We start from the raw sequence: 21,485 nt of genomic DNA, 5'->3' as shown, positions 1-21,485 counted from the left end.
GGTGCTCATGGAAATTGATTCACATGTCATCATGTATTTCGTTGTTGCACATCAGTGAGTGCTTTAGGCTTTAGAAAACCTTTTAGACTGAAACTCTTACAACGCACTAAGGAAGTGATGTTACAGATTTCATGGTGTATGAAGTCAGTAGGTTTTCCTTTTAGTTTTCCTCATGAGGCTCATGAAAATTGCGGAGTTTCTCCCTCTTTTTGACGTTTCACAGCCCAGAATACAGAAATCTGCTTTAACTTTCACACAGTCTACAAAATCCATATAATTAGGAGAGGAGCTTAGAGGACTTTTAAGTAAGCTTTCTGAAGCCATGTATTTTAATAATATGAAGAAAGATGAAAGGGGGTCGCCAAATAGACACATGACGCACACACACTTTGTAGTGATAAAGCAAGATAGGTTCATTTTAGAAACTTTAGAAAACCCCAACAAGCAAAAAAAAAAAAAAAAAAAAAAAAAAACCAAAACACTGAGGTGCAATGGCTTATACTCCCATATATTGTTCCAGGCTTTTTCTGTGATTGAATACGCATATATAATTTTCACCTGAAAATGGCATCATACTCTGTAGTCTGTTCTGTCACTGCTGTTTCTCGTGTAATATACAGTGAATGTTTTAAATATACTTCTGCATCATTTTACCCTCTGTGGCTGGACCATGCTCTAGTTAACCAACTATTTTTGGCTCTTTAGAATGTTTCCAGATTTTTCTCAATTACGGTATATTGATGTACATCTGAACAGCTTTTGAAATTTAAAGACCTCGGCGTTTGCTTGGACTTGCCAGTATAAAAGAGCCGACATGTTCATTTCCATGAAACTTTGTTCACTTTTAAAACATTCTTTTCCAAGTCGGTTTCAAGTGTTTTAGTTCATGGTCACCTTTGGAGTGCCTGTGGTGTGACTGGGGAAAAAAGACATGTAGTTCTCTGAAAATAATGTATATTTCAGAGTTTTGTTTTCTGTGAATCTGCAACAGCCTTTTCCTCATTGGATCCAAACTAGAGAGTCATGACAGTGCCATCAAAATGTTGCTGTGAGGTTTTTATCTCCTAAACTAGAGGGATCTGCAACCCAGTAGATGGGTTGTTACTCCATCATTTCGATGGAAGAAAGGCTGAAATGGGAGGGACAGAGGGCGGATGAAGAAGGAGACCAGAGTTAGATAAGGATCTGCCCCCATAGACCCAAGGTCCCCACTGTTTCCACCTTTCAAAGCTCGGGCAACTTGAGATCCCAGTCTTCTGAGTTACTCACGATAGCACATCGTACCTCCAGCTCCCCCACTGAAACGTCTCCAAAATCTTGACTTTACAACTAGCAGAGTTCTGTTTCATGCACCTGGAGATAACAAAAATCCTTTATGATGTCATGTTTGTCAGTATTAGGGTTATAAAATAGGTTCGCCAAACTTGTAAGTCTTAGGAAAGGACTTATAGAGATGACTTGGGCGTTCATTTTGCAATGAATGTCTCACGATTACCTACAGTGTAGTTGATGCTGCGCTGGGGGCTGGTGTTACAGAGAGAGGTGAGTCCTTATGCTGCTCTTGGTAGGATCTGCACGGGAACAAATAAAAACCCGATGGTGCTTTGTAGTGCTTTGTTACCATGTATAATAGACATATTTCCAGGGTGGTACAGGAATCCAGAAGGGAATAACAAAGCTGTTTCTAAAGGAAGCAATTCCTCAGCGGGTGGATAAGTGAACAGGCGTAACAGGAGACAAGGGGAATGTGCAAAGGGTCGTGCAACTGCAGAAGACAGTGTAGATTCTAGGAATTTCCAGCAAATAAGAATTGCAATCCTCATTTAAAACAATTCTTGAGTGAAGTTTTTACATTTCCTTTACCAGTTTAATATTTTCTTATTTTTCTGTATCTGGTTTTTTTTTTTTTTTTAAACCCTGGTTGTTAATTTCTCTTTTCTGTTCTGCAAAATTATTAAATCATTTGTTCCTAAAAAAGTTAATGAAATAGACACGGCTTAACCATGTGTTCTTCCATCTCAGTGACATACTTTTTTTTCCTGCCTGGGATGGAATAGCTTAGATTTATGGCTGCAGATTCACAAAGAGATAGAAAGATAGACTAGACAAAGAATATGTAGTTTAAATTACTTGCTAAGTTTTTTTGTGCTCCTTGTAATATTCCAAAATATCATCAAGATCACTGTGCACATCTGTTGGTCTCAGTGTTGGAAAAGCCTTTGGGCTGCATATTATGAGATTTGAAACAAAGTGCATTCATAGTGGAAATGAACAAGAGGTTTAGACCAAATAGATATGTTGTAAGAAAGCCATTATGGTCTTATTTAAATATTTTCCACATTAAAGCAGGCTTGGAGGACTGCTGTCTTACTGCCATAATTTTTTTAACGAATGAGTTTACATCCATGATAAATTTTGTTTAATTCTCCTTAGAGTTCCCCATAAAGGATCTTTTGGAGTCCAGATTTGAATTAAACTTCCTCCAAGTGTAGTGAGTCCTTTATTAATTTTGAGCTTGTTTTATAAACAGGTTTTTTTTTTTTTTTAAGTTCAAGAAGCCTAAGTAACAAAAGTCTGGAGAGTGGTTAAGTGTGTTGAATTTCTAATATGGTTGTAATATTGTTCACTGGGTGAGTATCTCTTGCACGCCTGCTAAGAGCCAGACCTTGAACTTTCATTAATAGTTTTATCTCTAGGTTCTAATAGATACAGCAACTCCCTGGCTTCATGGAGTTTATATTATTGGGAGGAAAAATAGACACCCCACCCCCCAGAGAGAGACATATGCAGATAATGAAATCATTTCCAAGTACAATAAAGGTTGGGAAGGAACTGCACTGGTGGCTGAGAATTTCAGTGGCGTAGAGAAGCACCTGCTTGGGATAGGGGAGGCATTATACGGCAAGGTAGGCAGCAACTCTTACAAGGTCTTACAGGCCAAGGCGAGGAGTTTGAATTTTCTTCCAAATGCAGTGAGAAAAGCATTAGAGGATTTTATACAAGAGACTGATCTGAATGGATTTTCTTGTATGATCCTTCTTGCCTTGCAGAGAAGGCAGGCAGGGAGACCAGAAGGAGGCTGTTGTATGAGTCTGGTGAAAGTGCTGGTATCGGGGCTGATGGACAGCACTGGGGATGGAGAGAAGAGGTGGTTCTTCTTTTTCTTTAAATATTTTATTTATGTATTTTACACAGAGAGAAAGATCGCAAGCAGGCAGAGAAAGAGGGGAAGCAGGCTTCCCTCAGAGCAGGGAGCCTGATGCAGGACTCGATCCCAGAACACTGAGATCATGACCTGAGCCGAAGGCAGATGCTTAACCCACTGAGCCACCCAGGTGCCCAGGAGAGGTGGTTCTGAGAAACCAGCAGGACTTGGAGGTGGGCAGGGGGCAGGGAAGCAAGAGAGAAATCCAGGGTGACTCGTGTGAAAAAGGGGCGTTGAACGAGATGGGGATGTCAGAAGGGGCACGAGTGGAGTGTTTCAGTTCTGTTCCAAGCAAGTTACGTCTAACATGCTTTTAGGAAACCCAAAGGGAGCTGTCTGTTGGATATGTCCATCCAAAGCTAAGGAAGGGTCTGGGCTCTAGCTAAAATTATATTGGAGATGACCACACTGCCCATCAGTAGGTTGGCTTTAGTACATTTTAAAGAAGCATTTGGAGTATGACTGATAATACTGAAACTCTGTCTGTAGCACACATTCCCTGGTCATCCCCTGTGTATCCCCTGTTCATCCTCTGTTCCTTGATGACTCTGTGTAGGGCACACGCTGGTTGTGAAAATGAATAAAGTCTTCCTTGGTGACTCTTCTATTATTCCTAATGCCTTTGCTGGGCACACAGGTCTTCCCTGCAGAACTTTCCAGATTCATGCTGGTATCCATAGATACGGCACCCTGACACGTAACTCGTCATTTCCGGGAAGCGCCATCTTGTGCCGCCCCCATGCCTTTGCAGATCCTGCTCCTTTGTCTTGGAACACATGCCAACTCTTTCACACCTTGCCGTCCACACACCATCTTTACAGAACAACTCTGTACTGTAGGTCCCCAGGCTCTGTGCCCCTTCCGTACACTCCTCTGAGCCCCGGTACCCACGCTGCATGAGCACAGATGACACTGTTTTGTGACATTCCCAGCGGAACCTGGGTCTCATTGGTAGTACTGCTCTTTTTTTTTTCCCCCCAAAGATTTTGTTTATTTATTTGACAGACAGAGATCACAAGTAGGCAGAGAGAGAGAGAGAGAGAGAGAAAGAGAAGCAGCCTCCCCGCCAAGCAGAGAGCCCGATGCAGGGCTCGATCCCAGGTCCCTGGGACCATGACCTGAGCCGAAGCAGAGGCTTTAACCCACTGAGCCATCCAGTGCCCTGGTAGTACTGCTCTTGAACCCGACAAGGGCAATCTTCGCTGGGACACCCAACCTAGGTCTCGTACTTGGCTTCTCTCCAGCCCTTAACTGGCTGTGCCCCTTCTCCACAGGACAGCAAGTCAGGCAAGCTCAGGGGATGTGCCCAGGAGCAGCGCATGTGCTCCTTTCTCTACCATGCTCCAGGGATCGAGGACCCCACATTCTAGAATTCTCTGCGCTGGTGAGGCCGAGTCTGCTGTGAGGACCTCTTTCCCAGGTCCCTGCTGCTGTGAGGGAGCCCCGCCCCAGTCTCCACCCTGGGGTCTGAAGGGTGCGGAGCACCGTACACAGTGTTTTCCACCCGTGAGCTCTCAGGCCCTGAGAGGCGTGGGGCGGGACTGCCGTGGAGAAGAGAAGGTGGCCGGCCAGGGGTCTGGTGAGCCCTTTCTGGCCCAGAACGACGAGGAGCCTGAGAGTTCTAAATCCAAAGCCCTGACTTTCCATGTCAGGTTCTGGGAGGGCTTGAAAACAGTGGTGCTGGTTGGGGCGGAAGTACCTGTGGGCAGCCGGTGCCCAGTTGAGGCTGGTGAGTGAGGAGGACCCTCCCGGCATACTGGGTGTGGGCCCAGACCCTGAGCGTGTCAGGTTGGTCTGTCCTTAGGCTGCCTGTGTTTGACACTGAGCCCAGCCCCTCCCCCAGACCCTGGCACACGGGTCCAGCACATGCATCTGTGTGTTTCTGAAGGAGTGATCTAGTCCTCCGTGCCTTCTGTGGCCTCATGAGGAATCAGGGTAGCCTGAGCCTCCTGGAACCCACTGGGCACCACAGCTTCTGTGTACTGGTCGAACTGGCCTTCAAGACCCCTCCGGCTCAGCTGTCTGTGGGTGCAGCTCGTATCAAGAAGGGGATTCTGCACACATTACGTGGGGTTCTACACACACTCAGAGTGAACAAAAGCTGCTGTGCAGCCCATACCAGCTGGTGAAAGAGGTCTTTTTTTTCTTTGCAGGGCTGAGTCTGCCCAGAGGAGATGTTCCCATTTTTGACAGAGAGGTGGGCTTTTGCTAGGTCAGAAGGGGTGCTTTTTTGTTATTTCCACAAAGGGCCTGTCCTAAGCTTCCCAGGGTCATGGCAGGGTAAAAAATGTGGCTCCTTCAGGCCCCAGCTTTTCATGACTTAAGTTCTCAAGATCCTGAAGCTGTAAGTGTTCCACGTCGCAGAGTGTTTGAGTGATTGTCTCTGTGCCTGTGGCTCCTCTCCCCTCCCCCCACCCAGCCCCATACAGGAAGCTGTGATCCAAGTCACAGGTGCTCGTGCTTGTCCCCAGCACTCGCAGGCCTGTCTCCATGCTGCTCCCACAGATAGAGGGGTCCCTGGGTAGGCTCAGCCATCCTTTTCTCCAGCTCCCTCTGCCTGCCTTCCAATAGGATGAATTAACATCGTGTTTGGGAGTGGGAAGGTGGGGTGGGGGGCAGAGTGCTTTCTGTGAGCCAAGGCATGACCCTGTCTGTGTGTTTTGATGACTCCCCCACCACCCCCACGTAGAGCTCTCCAAAGGGAAACAGCAGGCCCAGGCAGGAGGGAGCCCGGGATTCCAAAGATGCTTGGCTGTATTAACACTAGGGAACGGGCACATAGTTTTCCTGCGGGGTTGCTACTAATCACAACATTGCCCCATCCTTCCTGGATTTCTTTGGGTTGGGCTGGACATCGGGTTGAGCCTGTTCATTGATCTTGAAAAAAGAGGGTATGTTTCGTTTTGAGACACCAGCACAGCGGTGAGCTCTGAGACATCCTGCCACGTGTGTGAGATTTGAGATCTCAAACTGAAGATTTGGAATCCGCACCCTGCCCCCCCCCCCGCCCCGCCGCTACTTTCAAAATCATAGGAATTGAAATAGTTTAGTAATAAGATTGAGAGTTGCTCCTGTGAACTGAATGCCCCACCTGACAAGAAGTCTTTGCCAGAGTGGACAGAGGAACCAAAATCTTGAATTATGTCTTCCCTTAAATTACGGTTGCTTGGCACACCGCGGTCCCAGAGACGTACCCGGGTGAGGTTTGCAGACAAAGGGCACCTGCCGCCAGGAGATGCCCTGTCTCCGCTTGAAGTCTCCCCTGTTCAGAGCAGTTGCGACACCGGGGGGCGGGGGTGGTCTTCGTGTTTTGTCCTGTGACTGCTGCTGTATTGAATTCCGATGGGATGAATGATGTCTGCCCCACCACAGTGAAACGGGTGTTCCAGCCCCCTTCCGCCTCGCATGCATTTCTAGAAGCAGCAAGGAGGTGGAGAGCAAAGTCCGCCTGTGGGCATCCCAAAAAACAGCTTAGAGGAGGAGCTCCGAAGGGTGAACCCTGGGCCTCTCTGGGTGGGGGAGGCTGCTGGCCGCTTTTACGTTCTTTGTGTTTCTGTGTTTCATGGACCTCAGACAGCAAGAAAAGGGAGGAAGGAAAGAAGGAAGAAGGAAAGATACCTCTGGGAGGTTTCTGGGATGCGAAATTGATCCCTGTCCTTGTTTTTTATCATCTCATGTCATCATTCTAAAAAAACTCAACATTGATTTAACATCCCAGTGGCCAAAGGGGAGGAAGAAGACATTTATGAAGCATCGACGTCATGGGTAAGGACGGATAATAAAACACCATGTCAGCCCTCCGGCTGCTTCTCTATGAAGCATAGTGGACAGACTCACGGACACATTCATCCAACTTCCAGGTTCGAGGTCTGTGTACGTGCCGCGCACCGTGCTGGGTTTTGTGATCTGCACGTAAAGACGAGGAGGTTGTTCCCCGGCAAAGCGTTGACCTTGTAGCGGAAGGAAAAGAAAATGAAGCTGATGATGGCAGTTTGGTCAGCAAGTGTCCCCATAGGGGCAGGCTCAGGGCGCCCTTGGGGCTCAGAGGAGAAGCAGTGAACTCTGATTTGGGAGGGCTAGGCGGGCTTGTGGAGGGAAGTGGAACCCGGGTTATATCTCGAGGCCAACGAGTGCCTGGCGGGTCAGGCACCACCGTGAATGCCACAGCAGGTGGCGGGCCACCAGAAGTCATCCCACGTGGCTGCAGCCCTTGTGGGGCGGCAGTGGGGAGGAAGGTGTTAGAGACCCAGTCAGGAGAGGTCCCAGGCCGTCCTGAAGACTTTTGAGTTCTGCCCTGAAGCAGCAGGAAGTCCACCGCTGCATTTTATTTTATTTTATAGATTTTATTTATTTATTTGACAGAGATCACGAGTAGGCAGAGAGGCAGGCAGAGAGAGGGGGAAGCAGGCTCCCTACTGAGCAGAGAGCCCGATGCGGGACTCGACCCCAGGACCTTGGGATCATGACCTGAGCCAAAGGCAGAGGCTGTACCCCACTGAGCCACCCAGGCGCCCCCACTGCTGCATTTTAAAGAGGGAGCGTGGCTTAGGCAGGTTTGCATCACAGAAAGGTTCCTGTAGCCCCAGCAAGGCCGCTCACGAGGCTGAGGCCATGATCTGTGCAAGAAACCGTGATGTCCCAGTGAAGATGGTAGCAGGGAAGATGCCAAGAAAGGGTCAGAACCAAAGACGACCATTGAGGCGATTGGAGCGCTTGACGGATGGACTGGGGGGGTATTGAGGAGTGAGGAAGGCCCCTGGATTTGGGGCTTGGACCACCAGGTGGAAGACGGGAGCCTTCTCTGAAGGCAGTGGAATAGGAGGCCTGGAAGTTGGAGCTTATAGGATTGATAGAGCCTGTAAGATGCTGCAGGGACCCCGAAAGCCACCGAACACAAAGACCAATCTAGAGCTCCAGAAGGAGAGCTGAGACCCAGCACTGTTTGGAAGTCATCACAGGTGGGTTGCATTTGAAGCCGCTGGGGATGGAAGAAATGATTCAGAAGGCATGAGAAGAAGAAATTCAAAACACCACATGGAACATCAGTCATTAGGAGGGAGCCTGCCAAAGAGAGACACAATCGGATGGGTAGGGGAACCTGGAAAAAAGAACCTGCTCATGCTCTCCCCCAGGTCTGCTGTCATGGACAAAAGGTCATAGAGCAAATGACAGGTGGCACAAAGGCCCACACAGACTGTGTTTGCCTCTTTAACAGGTGTCCCAGGACATCACCGTCCACCAACCTCTCGTTTCCAGAATATCTGGGAATACAGGTTTCTCTTGTTTCTCGAACTGGGCACATTGCCTCCCCAAACAGGATCCAGGTTGTGTGAGTAAGGAACATCAGGAAAGGGGATTTGGGGCAAGCCCATGGTCATGTTGGCCATGCCGGGGAGCCGAGGGAAGACGATCCCTCAGTGAAGAAGGACTGGCCGTCTGTCACTTGCCCAGACACGTCCGAGCCCACGGTGTAGCTCAAGGGCTTTTCCCAGGTCAGCGCTTTGGGGAAGTACAGAAAGATCATGAAAGAAACCACAAGGGCAAAACCACGTGTGGCGTGGACGTGGGCAGGAGCGGGGATTGCTGTGCTTCTCGAAGTGACGGCGGGGAGCGTGCCCAGGTCTCTGGAGGGTTTGACCTTGAGTGTAAGGGAAGTGAGACAAGGTTGCCCCCCGAGGGAGCCGCAGGGGCAGGACATGGAGGGTCTCCGGAGAGAACAGACCTGCTCCTGTTCCCAAGGTGAAGAGCCAGAGAGAGAGAGAGACAATCCAGGTAAAAGGCTAACTGGGGATGACGGGGGAGGTGCTCCAGGCAGGGGTGTGCTGGAAGGAATACAGACACCTTAGCTGTGCTCGGGACAGAAGGCTGGGAGTCGGTGTCGCAGATGGGGATGGCAGCCAGCGAAGGGACCATTCATCCCTCTGGGAGGCAGGAGATGAGCTGCAGAGATGACGGGGAGGGGCGGAAGGAGATAAATGAAGTCTTAAAATAGGCGGTATGTAGTCCCAGAGTGGTTAAGAGCCATGTGCACTCCCATCCTGGCTCTGCACTCGCTTACTGCGTGAGCTTGGGTAAGTTACATAATGTCTCTGTGCCTTGGTTTTCTCCTCTGTAAAAAAACGGGGAAACCTATGAGGTGTTGGGAGAATCGCATGTGTTAATTCATGCAGTCCTTACAGGTGTGCCTGGCACAGGAGGTGCTCCACGGGTGAGGAGGACGCTGCCCGGGAGGCACTGTGTGCTTCTAGAATGGAAGGAATCAGGAAGTCCTCAGAGACGGGAGACCCTTGACTGATACCCGGGTTCACGGAGAGGCCCTTTCAGGGCGAGCAAACCCTGTGGGCTCAGGCAGGGGTGCGGTCTGCGGTCTCTTGAGACTTGAGGTGCAGGGAACCGTGCACACGTACGTGTGTGTGTGTGTGTGTGTGTGTGTGTCTAGGCTCTCTCCGCCCCAAGGGAGGGAGACAGGCAGGCAGAACAGCGGCCTGAGCTGGGTGGGTGCCCAGACTCTGCAGGACCCTGAGTGGCCTGGGTCACCTCCGCGGCCACAGGAAGTTCGGAAGCAGAGCAGTGACGGGATCTCCTCCGTCTGCAGTGCCCGTCCCAGTGAGGGCAGCTGATGGCGATGACGGTGACCTTATACCTCTGGAGTATTATGCTCTGGGCCGGGGTCCCTGAAAGGGCTTTACAGATTGGTCCGTCCTCACCCCTGCCCGGGCAGAAAAGGCCCTATTGTTTCCCCATCGCTCAGATGAGGGAACTGAGGCCCACAGATGAAGTGACTCAGGGAGACCGCACAGCTGGTGAAGCCGGACAGTGTGACTCAGAGCCCGTTCCCGTGACCACCACGCTGTCACCATCTGTCCCAACAGCATGTGGCTCAGAGGAGAGGGTGACAGGTGGAGGGTGGGCCCATGACCTCAGCTAAGCCTGTGACAGACTACCGAGGGTACTTTTCTTTTCTTTCTTTCTCTCTCTCTCTTTTTTTTTTTTGTTTCTGTCTTCTTCAGATTAGAAGTGAATAGTGGACGCATTAGGTAGATGGCTGGGGCCTTCCAGAACCCAGTGGCTAACTGGGGATTATGACAGGATTCACAGGGCGGGACGACCATCAGGCACTTGGACTCTGTCTGTCTGTCTCCCTGGAAACGCAGGGCCTTGTCTGTGTGTCTTTCTGCAGTCTGGTGAAATTGCGTGTTCTGAATTCCACTCATCCGTGACTTGGGCTGGCACCGTCCTAGGCCTGACCTGATGAGGCCAAGGCCAACACCGGCTTGATTGTGCAGCTGGGGCGGGGGCGGTGAGGGACACACCAGGGAGGAGCAGAGGGGCTGCTGCTCTTAGAAGTCACACTAGTGGCGTGACCTTCCCTAGGAAGTGAAGCTTGAAACCTCAGTCGTGTCGGACGGCCCCCTGCCCTGCTCCCCCAGACCCAGCCGGTGGCCGGGTTCTGGCGACGTTTTCCACGTCAGCACCACACGGGGCGCCTTCTGCTCAGTCTCTGGCTCCAATGGAATATTCTAGATTCCCATCACCGGGACCCCTGCAGCAGTGGCTGGATGCATGCCTTCAGTCTGGCCCTCCCTCCCCGCTTCTCTTGTCTCCTCTTCATAACACTCTTAAAAAGTCTTCATGGCCCCTTACTCAGAAGCCTTCAGCAGATACCCCCCAATTTGTGATAGTCATGGTTGGCTCCCAGGGCAGTTCAGCCCGGGGCTGCTTGCTGTCTCCACCTTGATTCCCCTCTGTTCGGTCAGTCTTCCTCCATCACCAGCAGTCCCCTTCCACACCCCTGCCTCGACCCCTTACCTGGACCTCTGTCCCCTCCCTGTCCTCTGAACACTGCCTATTACCCTCGATTCTCCGGCTAAGCGGTTGGTCCATTGAAAGCCGCTCTCAGCCCATTGTGTCTTCAGCACAACCGGGCACATAGCAAACACTTGGGAAATTTAATATCTACTGATTAATAGCCGATTTATGACCTCTTGGCCTTGGGGTTTTTTTCCCCTTTTTAATTCTTCATTGCATTTTTTAGAACATTCCAGATGAGCCCTCTGACTGTGATAATTGAATACTTGTTAGAAGCAAAGCCAAGGAAAAGGAATTAACTCCTAATCCTGTTAAAGACTTTCTCATTATGCTGTGGGCTTGTGTTTTGGCTTCTCTCTTAAGCGCCTTGACAACGGGGACCATCATATTCATTATGAGTTCCCCCAATGTGCCTTATGGACAGGATTTCCAGAACCGGTGTCAGAGTAGATGAGTATCGTTCCGGACAAGGAGCACGTCAGACGTTGGTCATCTCATTACTCATGTTTTCCCTGTCTCTCTCCATTTCTATCTGTGCCTCGTCGGAAGCTGCCCATATTACTTACTGCTGGTTGAGTTCATTAAGCCTGGAACTGCAGAATATTTTGGGACAGAATTTTTCTTCTACTGGGCGTCTTTCTGCCCTTACCATCTTTCCTGTGCTCAGCCACAGTCCCCCCTACGTACTTTTAGGTTATTTCAGCTTTCAGACTCTGCCCCCCAACACACAGAGCACTCAGCCCATACTCCCCCCACTGACCCCCCACTCCCCCCTGCTACACCCCCCACCCCCACACCTGCCCCTACTCCACGAGCACCTGGTTCAGAGGAAGTTCTCTGGGGGTAAGCCACCAGCTGTCCTTTGCACTTGGGGCACTCAGGAGATCTGTTACTTAGGCTTTCTCAGTAGATGAAATGGATCCAGAAACACTTTGCAAACTGCTACAGGAGCAAAACCAAATAGTTTTCCATTCTTTCCTTCTGAAGCCAAACATTTTCTACCCCTCTTAGCTGGCTTTACGTTTGCATATGGTTTACACAGTTGTTACAGTTGTAACAATTGAATTATTATTGTAACAATTGAATTATTCCTGGCATGTGGTCTTTGGGGGGGGGTGAATAGTTGTGAAATAAAATGTGGACAGAAATCATGATCAGGTGGTAAATTAAAAAAAAAAAAAGAAAAGAAAATTTACAAAGTGGTAAGAATACAGTATTGTGCAGTCGGCCTTGTACCAAATGTCCAGCCAAAAAAGTGGGGAAGAAGAAAGTTAAGCATTAGAGCGAGGCAAAAAGTCCAGCTGTGTGATCTCTTTAGTGATTGTCCCAGATGTCTCTGGGACAAGGCCAGAAAGCAACAGTGTTGGTCGGTCTTCACAGGTTCTTTCCCCATGTGCCAAACAGAAGCCCAGATGTTGTGATTCCTGACTCTCCCAACAAAACCACCAAACACACCCACATATCCCATGTCCTCAGGTATCGAACTCAAAGACAGGGGCAGGAGGGGGCTGTGCAGTACTGGAGTTCTCCTGAAATTCTGTGAATTGCGCTGGTCTGGGAACCACACGTCCCTCAAGGTGGCTTTCATGGGCTGCTTTCTTCTGTATCTGGGGTACTGGGAAGATGGTTTGGAAAGGCCTATGCATCCTTGTAGCACAACCTTTGTTGGAAACAAATTATGAGGGGTTCATTTTATGCTGAGCCTTCTGTCTTCTCTGTTCCTTCATTTTGTGTGATCTGTTCTCAATCCGAGATTGGGTGAATGTGTTTCCTGAGAGACTCCACGAGCCCCACAGTGTGTCTTGGTTGGCCTCCATTTTGATTCCTAGTGAGCCGGCGCCATCACTGGGAATAGGTTTCGGCTGTGGCTTGGTCATAGAAGCATTAGACACACGAAACGAAACCTCGCTTAAATGATGTTCATCAAAAAGCATGGGGGGACTTCATGGTGAGTCCGGGAGCACCACGGTTCTGTTCGTCCAGCATTAGGCCCCACAGCTGTGCAACTCCCTGTGTCCAAACACAAGGGTGTGTGGGTGATCTCCCTGCCTTGCACACCCGTCTCACAGGCAGCCTGGCTGCATTTCTTCAACAGCTTCTGCAAATATTCTATAAAGAAATACATCTGGCCCTGGGATTTCCTAATATAACAAGTCCTTTCTGGTCTAAAAAATCTAGGCATTTCTACTGGGGAAACTGCATCAGGGATTTTCAGTTTGGCGCATTTTTGTTGCTTGTGGTTAGGCCTTGGAGAATTTTCCGTCCCATTCTGATTTGCGCTGCTTGGTTGTTACTCTTGTTACTCATTGCCAAAGCCACATTCCAGAATAGGAGACCACTTAGTGCCCTGGAAGGATGACAATATTCTTACCTCCCCAACAGATCTATTTACAAGGCTGACATTTTCCTAAGAATGGCTTTTGAGGGTTTCATGAGTATATATACATTTGCACCGGTGTGTTTTTTATTTAGGCGAAGGATTGATCAGGGACTTATAAGCATTAGGTAGAATGAGCGATCTGGAAATCTGTTCGTAAACCTTGAAGTAATATCCTTACCTTTGGGCTGCTTCTGGGTAAATTCCTTTTAAAAAAGATGCAAATTCAACATCTCATGCACACCCACGAAAGTATGTTCAGTATGCTCCTTCCTGCCGTTGGGTCTCTCTCTAAGCAAGCTCCCGTGCAACCTGGCATTTTTCCTCCCTCTCTGCTTCTCAACCTTGTGTCCCCTGAAAGCTAAGTCCATTTTTCCGTATTCTGCAGAAATGGAGTTTCCCAGGCTCCATAAAGGCTGACTCAGGCAGTTCCTCCTCCAAGAACCCAGAGGAGGACACATACCACGTTGCACTGTAGCTGTCCCTATGTCTGTGTCTCCTACGGATGTGACTTCTTCGAAGGTTATGATCTTTGTCTTCATGGCTCCAAGGCTAAGTTCACTGCCTGACATGTCACGTTCAGTGAATGAACGAACGAATTGAGTGGAATGAATGATAAAAGATTGCATGACTTAATTTGCTGGCAGATAACGGAAGTGAACTCAGAAGAACGTAATTTAAACCCAGAGGATGAACATCAGCGAGCAGGCATGACCAAGGCCCCAAATATTTTTTAATCGCTTTCCCTCTTGGGAAATGTTCTAGGCTGTGATACCGTACGTAGCCTGAATGGCAAGAAAGCATTTGAATGTGGCTATCTTGCGGGAGATCAATTCGCATAAGGCAGGTTGAACTCGTAATGAGCAAATAATTAATGAGTCTCCTCATTCCAAGGAGGATCTGAGATGAGGCTCTGTCAAGAAATGGCAGTGGCACCAATTCATGGGTAGTATCTCATGGGGTCGGCAGAATTCATGGCAGAAGAGAAAAGATGGGCGCCCAAGGTCCCCGGGAGTGGACGGCAGACATGGGCATAAACCCTAAACCCTCTTCGGAGGCTGGTTTAGCGCTCTGCCCATTTGTCCTGGTGGCTTTGCTCCATTTGTGTTTAATGAAGTGTCTTTTTTTATGAGAAGACCAGTAAGGACTTGTGGGTAGTGCCCTTCACCTCTTGCTTCTCTCTGTTGGTTGGCTTATTTAGTTGGGTAACTGGGTGATTAGTTGTTTTGCCCCCCCCCCCCCATTTGGCCCTGCGTGGTGAGTAGACTCGCTCTGTGGCAGATTAAAAATATGGACTTCCGTATTTTTGGCCCTCGCTGGAAAATCGGAGGTTCATAGGGTCACTGCAGACTCCACTATGGGCTCCCAGGTGTCACAGATCTAAAACTTGTAGTAACTGTAGAGTTTTCAAAAGCTCCCCCTACCTAACCTTGTGAACTCAGAAACGCCCTCTAGGTTGAGACTCACTAATGGAGAACAGAGCTTACAGAAAATAATTATGAAATAAATACCGCTGCACTTGCAAATGGAAAAGTGAAGTGCACGAGTCAGTAGACGGTCCTGTGATTGTCACATAGCGAGGAGAGAGAGCATGCGGTTGTGGAGAGAACTGACTTGAAGTCACTCAGCTCCAGACCGCGTCTCAGCTCTGCCACCTCTTGACTTGAGAGCCCCATTTTCTGAGATCACTGTCTCACCCCTACACTTGAGGAAGGAGCCACAGAGGATCCTGGCTCCTCTGTAAGCTCTTTGCAGATACCCAGAGCCGTATAACTGGATCACGGGGCCACCATCCCCCATGGGATGCATTTCCAGGCTCCTCGCATCGGATGGTTTCCAGAGGGCTGGGCATGGGAGCCATAGACAGGGACTGGCAGGTACAGGGGTAAGGGAGAATGCAAGGTGTCTTCCCCCCTCTCTCTGCCTTGTGGGGTGTCTCCATCAGTGACTCTGTCTTCTGCATGCCTCCAAACATACCTTCCCTTCTGTGGTTCCAGCTTCTGCCAGTCAACCTTCATCACGATGTTCTGGTCCCAACAGAGAACCTCCTGCATTTGAGGTTTGTTAACTCCCCTTTCTGGTGGGATGCCTCTAGCCTTTAAGGCAGTTAGTGGCTTCCTGCTGATGTGAGTTTCTGCATTTCATTGCCATGTTTGCTTAGCTTTTCAGCTCACCTGTCACATGTGTAACTAAGTCCATGTATTACCTTCCTTTCTCTCTCTTTTCAGTTTATTTTAGAGAGAGAGAGAGAGGCAAAGAGAGTGCCAGCTGGAAGGGTAGAGGGAGAGAGAGAATCTCAAGCAGATTCTGATTATGAGATCATGACCTGAGCCGAAACCAAGAGTCGGATGCTTAACTGACTGAGCCACCCAGCTGTGCCCAAGCTCCTACTCTCTAACATACCCAGAATGGTTTCCATTTTTGCCACTGGACCCTGACAACTCTTATGAAGTCATAGAACATCTTTATTGCCTTCACTAGTCAGGGTGGCTGAGATCAACCCAAGCCTCTGAAGCTGAAAATACTGATTCCCCAGACCCACCCCACGGAGGTAGTGATTTAGTTGTGGTGGTGTGTGGACCAAGAATCTGGATTTCCAGAAAGCTCCCTGGGTGGTTGTGCCACCTAGCACTGGGATAGGGACCAACAGAGCCAGGCAGAGGTGGAGGGGCTGGGAGTGGAGGGTCACTGGGTCACGCCCCCACGGAGGGCTTCTCTTCTACAGATCAGGCTCGCAGCAGGAGAGCCTGCCTTGGCAGAATTAGAAACGTCAACCTCCCATGGGTGTCACAGGACAGTCAACTATGTGTGTCCACAATTGGAGGATGCTAAGGGATTATTTGCAGTGTTAAATGAGATCACGTATGCGACCGCTTCTCACACATAGGTGTTGCTCAACAAATGATCATGTCTCTCCTTCCCTCAAATTAAGTGAAAGCACAGAAGTGCAGAAGGCTGTGAAATTATGTAAATTATTCCTGAAGCTAAAAGAATCTAGATACTAGATATCAGAAAGGATAGATAAGAATTTAATAGTTAAAAAAAAAATCTCGTTGCTTGGTATGTATCATGGTTATCTGAGCTGTTGTCTCAACATTCTAACCATAGGACACTGGCGGTTGGCTCTCTTGACTGTCAGAGATAATTTAAGAAAATAAGTTCTAACTGGGAGCCTGGATCAGATTGCATGTTAACACATTCCCTAAGGAGACCTGAGTCTTCTGATTATGCCCTTACTTGGCCACTGGAATTACTGCATACCAGGATCATACCAGAGACCATAACTTTGAGCGCTTTACTGTCCAGTTCTTATCAAAAGGTTGGTTATGAGAAATAATTTTCATGGAGGATTGCCTGAAGGGTATGCAGTCCATTCGTTCCTCATTTAGATAGCCTAAATATTATTCATGGTTTAAGTCAAGTCATTGACCCTCGATGTAATATCTTCTTGTCAGTTTCCCTTTACTTGGCCGGATTAGTGAAAAAAGATACATCTATCCTTACGAAATTTTTGCACTCTGTGTTAAAAGAGGGAACTCTCAATTTAAGAAAACAGTTCCATTTACAGTTACACCAAAAGCAATAAAATACATTGGCATAAACTTAACCAAAGAGGGGAAAGACCTGCATTCCAAAAACTATAAAACACTGATGAGAAAATATGAAGGTGGCACAGACACATGGAGACCTGTTCCATGCTCATGGCTTGGAGGAATCCATATTGTCAAAGTGTCTGTACTATCCAAGCCGTCTGCAGATTTAATGCAATCCCTATCAAAATACCAGCAACATTTTTCACAGAATAGAACAAATCCTGAAGTTTGTGTGGAATCGCGTAAGACCCCAAACAGCCAGAGCAGTCTTCAGAAAGAAGAACGTAGCTGGAGGTGTCACAATCCCAGATTTCCAGATCGACTACAAAGCTGCAGTAATCAAAACGGTATGGCCCTGGCGAGAAAACAGACACATAGATCAATGGAACAGAGCAGAGAGCCTAGAAGTCAACCTTCACTTATGTGGTCAGTTGATTTACAACAGAGGAGACGAGAATATGCAAGGGGGAAAAGACAGTCTCTTCAACAAATGGTGTTGGGAAAACCGGACGGCCCCATGCAAAAAAATGAAACTGGACCGCTTCCTTACAGCGTATGCAAAAATACACCCAAAGTGGGTTAAAGACCTCAATGTGAGACCTGAAACCATAAAACCTCTACCAGGTAGTGATCCATAGAAACATTTTTCTGGACCTGTGTCTTGAGACAAGGGGAACAAAAGAAAAATTAAACCATTGGGACTACACCAAAATCAAAAGCTTTTGCACCTTTTGCAAGGGAGATCATCAACAATACAAAAAGGCAACCTACTGAATGGGAGAAGATATTTGCCAGAGATACATACAGTCAAAGGTTAATAGGCAAAATATATAAAGAACTTATACAGCTCAACACACATAGAACCCCAATATCCAATTTAATAATGGGCAGAGCATCTGAACAGACATTTTTCCAAAGGAGATGTACAGATGACCAACAGACACACGGAAAGATGCTTAACATCACTCTCTTGGTCAGAGAAATGCAAATCAAAAAACCACAATGAGGCATCACCTCACACCTGTCTGAATGGCTAGAATCCAAAACGCAAGAAATAACAAATGCTGGCAAAGATGTGGAGAAGATGTTCCATTGGTGGGAATGCTAGCTGGTTGCTAGACCCTGTGGAAAACAGTACGGAGGTTTCTCAAAAAATTAAAAACAGAATTACCATATGATTCAGTCATCCTGCTATTGGATATTTACCCACAGAAAACAAAAACACTAATTTGAAAAGATATACGCACCCCATTGTCTGTTGGAGCACTGTTTACGATACAGAATCAACCCAAGTGTCCACTGGTAAATAGTGGATCAAGAAGATGTGGTGTATTTATACAGTGGATTCTTACTCAGCCTTAAAGTGAGGAGATTCTTCCATCTGCAACAATATGGATGGGTCTAGAGGGTATCATACTAAGCAAAATATGTCAGAGAAAGATAAATGCCTAGTAATTCCAGTCATGGGTGGAATTTAAGAAACAAAACCAGTGGACACACGCATACACAAAGAAACAGATCCCCCCCCCAAAAAATAGACTCCTAATACAGAAACCAAACTGGTGGCTCCCAAAGGGGAAGTGGATGGGGGGTGGGAGAAGTAGTTAAAGGGGTTAAGGGTCTACTTACCTTGATGAGCACTGAGAAGTATAATGAAGCGTTAAGTTATACTGAAAACCTGAAACTATTACAACAAACATGGTGTTAATTATGTTTCCATTAAAAAGAGAGAAAGAGGAAACTCTCATAGGTGTTTCTAGGCGAGGAAACCAGTACGTTACCAAGGCCGGGGTGTCAGACTAGCGTGAAACGACTCCCCTGTGAGCCAGGAGGCAGGAGCACAGCAGTGCTGTATCTATAGGAAACTGAAGGAAAAGGACCGAGCTAAGAAGCCAGTAACCAGCCAAGATCTATATGAGATCTAGTCATATAGGAGGCCCAAAGAAAAACCTATCTGGATATGGAGTGACTCAAAGTGGGCCATCAGGGTGTCACTGCTGAGGAAAGTAGGAAGTGTCCCAACCAAATGAAGTTGAGTCAGAAAGAGGTGTGTCCCGGTAGGGCAAGACGGAGAGCCAGAGAAACCAGGATGAGCAAGGAACCTGGTAATGATCGAATCTAAAGAAATGATGAGAATGTGACATGAACTGTAACTTCTCCCTGAGGACTCCTTCCAACAGAAGAGCCCTGTGAATGAAGGGGAGGTATTTCATAGTTAAAAGTGAAACCGTGAGAAAGTAAAAATATTTTAAAGTACCTCCTGTGGATGGGGAAGAGAGGAGAGGTCGTGGGCTGGTTTCTCTGGAAACAGGCCATGAAACAGAGTTTCGGGTGTAAGATACTTAGTAGAGGTCCACACCTGTGTTGAATTGAATTGTGTCCCGCAAAGAAAAAATATGTATGTTAAAGTCCTAACCCCTGGTACCTGCGAATGTGGCCTTGGACATGGAGCCTTTACCAGTGTCACCAATTTCAGATGAGGTCACGAGGCTGGGCCCTCATGCAATGTGACTGACGTCCTCATAAGGAGAGGAAGATGCTGTGTGAAGACAGAGACACATGGGGAGAACACAGTCCGACGACCGGACCCATGCAGCCACAGCCATGGGACACGGAGGTTCAAAGGTCACCGCCAGAAGCAGGGAAGGATTTTACCCAAAGAGGGAGCGTGGCCCTGCTGGCAACCTTCACTTTGGACTTCCAGCTTCCAGAACTGTGAGAGAATTTCTGCCGTGTTGAAGCACACCGGTGGAGACATGTAGAGTCTGTGGAAGGAGAAGGGGAGGGAGCGTGGCTGGGCAAGCAGAGGGAGAAGTCAGGCTCCTGGGAAGGACTCAGGAAGCCTGTCCAGCTTGGCCGGGAGCTGCCTCATCATTCTGTCACGGGATGTGGGCTACCTCACAGAGGCCATCGCCCTGGGAAGGTGGCTCTCCACAGAGGCAGACTGACGGAGTTGAGAGGAAAGCATAGATTTTCTTAATGATTTAAAAATAGAATGATAACAAAGCAGATAGACATGGAATAAAATGTTTTTATTACTAGGAGGAAAAAAATGGTATTATGATTTGGTTCATCCAGCAAAGAAGAAATGGGTGAAAATAAATGTTACAGTAAATTGTAGTTACTAGTTAACAAACAAGATAGCAGCAAACCGAATGTAATTATAACACAGTAGGGGAGCCTGGGTGGCTCAGTTGGTTAAGCATCTGCCTTCAGCTCAGGTCATGATCAGGTCGTGGGATCGAGCCCCGCATCAGGTTCTCTGCTCGGCAGGGAGCCTGCTTCTCCCTTTCCCTCTGCCCCTCTTCTTGCTCCTGTGCTCGATTTCTCTCTCTTTCTCAAATAAATACAATCTTTTAAAAAAATCATAACACAATAGATGTGAATTTGTTGGAATCCCCTTTCAAATGACAGTCTTAAATTGGCAAAAACAAAATGAAAACCTGATTTTAAGTTATTTGTAAGGAACACAGATAAAGCAAAATGACAACTAAAACAGTTAAATGGACAAGGATATGCATTATTTGCAAATACCAAGTATATGCAGATAAAAGGAAAACAGAGGGATGCCTGGGTGGGTCCCTTGGTTAAGCATCTGCCTTTGGCTCAGGTCATGATCCCAGGGTCCTGGGACTGAGTCCCACATTGGGCTCCCAGCTCAGCAGGGAGCCTGCTTCTCCCTTTGCCAGTTGCTTCTCCTGCTTGTGCTCTTTCTCTTTTTCTCTCTGGCAAATAAATAAAATAAAATCTTAAAAAATGGAAAACAGAAGTGGTGTATGTCAACCACAATGGAACCCAAAAGTGAAATTATTAAATTACAAGTAAAAGATACTTCTAAAAACAAAGAATACATTTCGCAAGGACACTGTTAGACATACGTTATACACTGGCCAGCATTGTTATGGAAATGTTAAGACAAAAAACCAGAAAGAAATGTAGGAGAATATGATAGAATTCTAGTCATATTATCATAAGCCAAGCAGGAATAAACACCCTTACCCACATGTCTTTAAAGTTCTAGTACTTGTATTTCTCTGGGAAAGAATCTTAGAATTTGAGCCAAACTTGGTAAGTACATTAACAGTTGAAGGACCGTTGTTACAGTCCTTTCTATTTAAAGGCTAAAGCGTCATTCCAGTGGTGTAGGAAACGTACCTGCTTATCCTACTTATCAGCCTTGGATGTCCACCATCTTTGAAACGTTTGCCAACCTGATGGGCAGATAATAGCATCTCAGTCATTTTAATTCCCGTTCCCTTACCGCTAATGGGGCTTATCCTTTTCACAGGCTTATTGATGAAATATATTTCCAGTTCATGTCCTCTGCTTATTTTTATACTATGTGGTTTGTCTTGTTTCTTTAGAATCTTTTATAATCAATTTGTATCATCTCCTGTCGTTTGAGCTGCAAACTATTGTTCATTTTTTGGGCTCTATTTATGGCATCTTGTCATGTAGACATTTTTAATTTTTATAGGGTCAGATTTGCTCATTGTTCCTT

General features: G+C 47.5%; 1 protein-coding gene across 4 annotated transcripts in view; it reads left to right on the top strand.

Annotated features, from left to right (window-relative positions):
* Nucleotides 1–21,485, top strand: part of PIP5K1B (phosphatidylinositol-4-phosphate 5-kinase type 1 beta) — a 323,529-nt gene that overhangs the window by 88,911 nt on the left and 213,133 nt on the right. The window lies entirely within an intron of this gene.

This window comes from Mustela lutreola, chromosome 12 (assembly GCF_030435805.1).
Source record: "Mustela lutreola isolate mMusLut2 chromosome 12, mMusLut2.pri, whole genome shotgun sequence".
NCBI lineage: Eukaryota > Metazoa > Chordata > Mammalia > Carnivora > Mustelidae > Mustela > Mustela lutreola.
Note: the sequence above shows the minus strand (reverse complement) of the source record. Positions and strands in the feature narration are given on the sequence as shown.